Here is a 5,472-nt window from a genome sequence, read left to right as displayed (position 1 = left end):
AACAAAAAAGCGACTAAAAGAGAAAGCCAGTGGAACGAAATCAGAAGATAAATTACGTGACGATCAAAAAGTTACTTTTACGGATTCCGATATCAAAATGATAGTAGATATCGCAAAAAATCGACGACGTGTACATTCTTCGGGATGCCAAATTGAATATAAATCAACGGGCTCTGATGGTTTGGCATTAGATATCACTTATCAGGAATTGTTATCGATTTTGACCAAGCAAGATATGAAGGAAAATGCAAGCCTAGATAAAGATACAAAAATTAAGCTTTACATAAATAATGAGCCTAAATTGGAAAATGTAAAATTAGATCAGGTTGAAAGTAGCAAATATATATGTTGCTCTGGATGTCAGATTGATTATACATCAAGTTTTTCTGACGAAGATATATCTTATCAGGAAGTTTTATCATCTATACTAAAAAAACAAGGTATTGGAGGAGGGATCAAATTTAGTCCAACTACATCATCTGAATTTGAATCGACAGATTCAGTAGACTTAGTAAAAGATATATCTTCAAAGATACTGTCATCTAGTTTGAAGAAACCGAATGTTAGTTTACCTAAAGTGCAGAATGTAAAATACGGCTTTACTCAGGCTGATTTACGAAACTTGGTCGAATATGCTAAAAGTAACAATCGTTTCGATTGCTCGAAATTATCAAATGACTATATTGATGAACTACCAACTTATCAGGAATTCTTATCGATGCTAATAAACCAAAGAATGGGAGAAGATAAAATAAAACCTACTGTAAAATTACCCAAACCCCCTGAAAAAGAAGCAGATAGTTCTAAAGAAAAGATAAAGGAGGTTCTTGAATCAGACACAAAATTACCGAATAATTCTATTAAAATGAAAGATAAACCTTTCGAGAAATTGATAAGCGGTAAAGATATGCTATCAATTCTGATGAAGTTGAAGCAAGATTCATTGAATAAGAATAAAAAATATGAATCTCCTGAAAGTTCTCAAATACATCGTGGGTGTGAATTAGACATTATTTCAGTTAGTTCTAACACCTCATATGATTGGAGTGAATCTATACATAACAATAACAAAAAGCAAATAGAAGAAAACATTGGGGTAGAATCAAAAACAGAAACTAAAGAAAAAACTGCAAGTAAATGGTCCGTAGAATTTCCAAAAGTTGATGATACAAAAAAAGAAAAAATTGAAAACAAAATATCCACGAAATCAATCAAAGTATTACCTGAGGATTTTAAGTCAAAAATTCCTGTGAAAATATCATACGGCGCTGATTTAAAACAAGCAAAGTCTAGTACATTCAATACCAAGAAAACTAAGCCTGGAGTATCAGAAGGTGCAGCTACTATAGAAACTCAAACATCCAAATTTAATAATTCTCGACCTGAAATTCCAGTAGAGACACAAACATCACTGTACATGTCTAGTAATATTCTAAAGCAAATGGAGACACAAACGTCCAAAAGTAACAATAGCAAACTTAATGACATCAGTGGTAAAGTTGAGAAAATTTCAGTTCTTTCCTCGGTATCTTCAAACGATTCAGAAAAATTTATTAAGAAAAATCTGGAAATTAATAATAAAGAAAAAGAGAAAAATGATCCACTAAAGAAAAAATCGAAAATACCAAAAGCGAAAAGCTTTGCAGATAAAATAGGAGTAACAACATCTTTTAAAAAAGACGAATCAGAAAATACCAATATAAAATCGCAAAATGCAGATAAGTCAGGTGTGTTAAATACGACAAAGGAAGAACAAAAATTTGTCCAATTTAGTTCTGAAGATATGCCAATTCAAATGCCAACTAACGAAGAATTATTAAGAATTGTAATCAACTATAAAAAAATTAATTCAGAAAATAATAAAGTTGGAATAGAAAAAAATCAGTTGAAAAATCCCTTAAATGTATGCCCTGAATGTGAAGTTGAAATTAGATCAATGGCTTATGACTCCGAGATAAGCGATGGGGACTTGTTACGCTTCTTAAATACTGATGAAAAAGGCAGAAACATTGTTTGTAAAAATATTCTACCATTGCCTCTCAAAGATGGCGTTGAAAGTATTTCGGTAAAATCTGATTCGGGAAATATTAAATGTAGCATTGAAAGTACTTCAGTTAAAACTGACTCAGAATCTTTCAGTCTATCTGGTGAAAAACGGTTATCCCTTTCAAATAGCAAAGAAGAAAAGCCAGGAGATGCAGTTTCCGTTTCCGAATCCTGTATTACTTGTCACGAAAAATGGATATCTTTTTCAAAGAGCAAAGAACAACAGTTAGGAGATGAAATTTCGGGTTCCGAATCATGTAATATATGTAATGAAAAAAGGCTGTCCCTTTTAAAGAGCAAAGAACAAAAGTTAGTAGAAGAAGTTTTCGCTTCCGGAACTTGTTATATATGTCTTGAGAAATGCTTATCTCTTGAAAACAACAGGAAGCAAGAACCACAAGATGAAGATACGAAAGACGCTACAGGTAGAAATGAAATTCTACTTTTCTGCTTTACTACTTTAATTAATCCTTTTCACATATAACATTTATCTACAGTACCTACCTACCGATTCAAATATTCAAAACCAAAAATAATAATTTAGTCATCGAATATCTTGCAATTGATATTCACAATCGATTGACCTTGATTTTCGAAATTAGTAGGTTAATATAGGTTCAGAAAATTATTTTCGTTCAACTGATGTTTTGGTTTACCATAAAAAGTTTCAACAAAAAACCATCAGATTTGTTGTTTTTAAACATTTCTTCTACCTCTTATGGTTTACAGGATTTCTTTTTTATGTTGACACTTGGAAACCGATTTTGACCATTTATTTTTTATGTTTAAAATACATATAAATTCACTATATGCTCCTTCGTTTTTTCGAGATATCGTGCTTTTGGCCGGAAATTCATTAATTTACTAGATCATTTTTAAGGAAAAATTTAACAAAATCTTGTTTCTACTATCAATTTTAGAGTCAATAACTTAGGCTGGACATACACGCAACGGTATACCGAACAGGTTTTCATCAGTACAGGTAAACCGGACCGTGTGTGTCAGCCACTGTAGGCAAACCTGTGCATGTGTAACGACCCTAAGGAACTTTTTATATTTCAGTAACTTCTTCTCAATCATGTCGTGAAAAATCTTCATCTGTATCTGATTCTCGGTCATGTGACATATGCTTAATGGAATGGTTAAATAAATTAAAAATGAAAAAAGATGACATAACCATGTCACCATCGAAGCTTTCATGTCCATGTAGTGAGAAGCAGTTACCCGATTCTAAGAATTCATTTTGCACATGTCGTGAAGAATGGTTAGCACTATCAAAAAATAAAATGACAAAAACATCTTGTATATGTCGTGAAGAATGGCTATCTCGTTACAAGAACAAAATGGAAAAAACATCTTGCACATGTCGTGAGGAATGGTTATCTCGCTCCGAGAACAAAACGGAGGGAACATCTTGTATTTGTCGTGAGGAATGGCTATCCTGCACTCAAACAAAATTGGAGAAAACGTCTTGTACGTGTTCTGAGGTAATCGATGAAATATACGCCAAAATTTATGGCGCAAAAATTATGTGTAATTAATGGCTCCGTTATCCGATGTAAAAATGGAAACCCCTTATAGTTTTTTTGAGCCTGTCTGTTTGTTACAGCCTATTTTTTCCAAATTTACAAATGAATTAAATTTGGTTCATATATACATGAGTAAGAAGATAGGGTCTAACTTGTTTCTTAGAGTTAGAAAAAAAAATCCTTATGAGAAATAAGAAGATTTTAAACACAAATAGTTTGAAAGATATTAAAGAAACCTTCGAAAAACTTTAATTATTATTTCGTTTCTATAAAGGATTGGATGTCTCTTTCAAACACTAAAGTAAAAAGTATTTGTGAAATAGAGTATACATCAGAGGATTCTGATTCCGGGACATGTGATCGATGTCTAGTAGAATGGTTAACTGAGATGGAAAAAAATAAAATAGCAGATAGTAAATTGAAAAAATCTAAAAATAAGGTGAAAAGTCAGATATCGGATACAAAAATGTATTCAGATTCCGAAGACTATTCATTAGAATTGTCTGATGATATTGATTCTGATTTTGGAATATCTGGCGTATCTGATTTGTTAACTAATGATGTACCTGATATAAATGACCTTGTATTGGATGAAAAGTTATCAGATTTTCCGGATTTAAAACTGTATGAAGATTCCACTATTCCGGACATAACGGTGAATGAAGATGATTATAAATGTGGTGAGAACTTCGAAAACATGGCTAGGAGTTCCATGATATCTGGTGCAACCGATGAATGTTGTTCTTGTATAGTTGATGAATATGACGCATATTTCTTTAGCCGTACACCTTGGGGCAGCACTTTAGATCAAGCAACCGTTGGTAAGACAATAGCAACCATAGACAGGTGTTGCAAAGGAATTTTCATTTGAAATGAAAGCAATATATTGAAAGAATAAGTCTTAGAAAACTCTGAAAAAGTCTTAGGAACTCTAAATAACTCTATATAATTATTAAGACTCATTCTTTCTTCAAATATTTTTTCCACCAGGGTTGCTCGAATTAGGTTCAACCTATTTTCATAACGTGGTGGATTTGAATATTGCGATTTATTCTCGTTAATTTTTTTAAGGGATTTTGCGAGCTTTATCAATATTTAAGGATGGATCAAGTACATTGAATGACAGTGAGTCAGTGGATCGAAATACAACTGAAAATGAAACTGGTGTAGCAAATACAATTAAATGGGGTATTGATTTTCTTCGAACACAAATTTTAGGCCCTACTATTTCAGAATCGGTGATAACTTTATTCGAAGGTATAAATTATCTTACAAATGCCGCTTATGGAGTAGATTTACCTTACGAAGCTCATTCTGGTTGTCCAAAACGTCGAAAATATTATCAGAATCCAACAACCGAAACATCAGAAAATTAATGATTGATAAAAAAAATTATCTTTTTGTGTGTTTCCCATTTTTATGTTTCCTAATTTAATTTTTCCACATGAAAATTTTAATTATTTAAATTTAAAAAGATTCTAATATTGTCTGAAGTCACACTGAAAAGATTTTTTATATATTGTATTTGTTTTATAATAAAATATTTTTGAAAATAACAATTAACAGACTCAATTAGTTAATTAATTCGCATATGCTGAGTAAGGGTATAGAGCCGGTCGTCATTGACCATGAATAATTTTCGAATGTAAAACTTTTCTGTTTCAAAAATACTAATAGTTTAGGAGTTATGGGCGCCCAATATACCAATAAAATTTATACATCTATTTTGAGTTTTAAAAATTACCAACATTACCTCTATTTTGGTTACGAATATAGAGGTAATTAAAAAATTATTATCTAAGAGACAATTTCTTGATATACAAAAAGCCGTATTCCTCGCTGATCCTTCTAATTAGTGTCGCACTGAGTTCGAATAAAATATCAATATTGTAATTAA

Source organism: Chrysoperla carnea, chromosome 3 (genome assembly GCF_905475395.1).
Source record: "Chrysoperla carnea chromosome 3, inChrCarn1.1, whole genome shotgun sequence".
In the NCBI taxonomy this organism is placed as follows: Eukaryota; Metazoa; Arthropoda; class Insecta; order Neuroptera; family Chrysopidae; genus Chrysoperla; species Chrysoperla carnea.
This window is presented reverse-complemented; position numbering follows the sequence as displayed.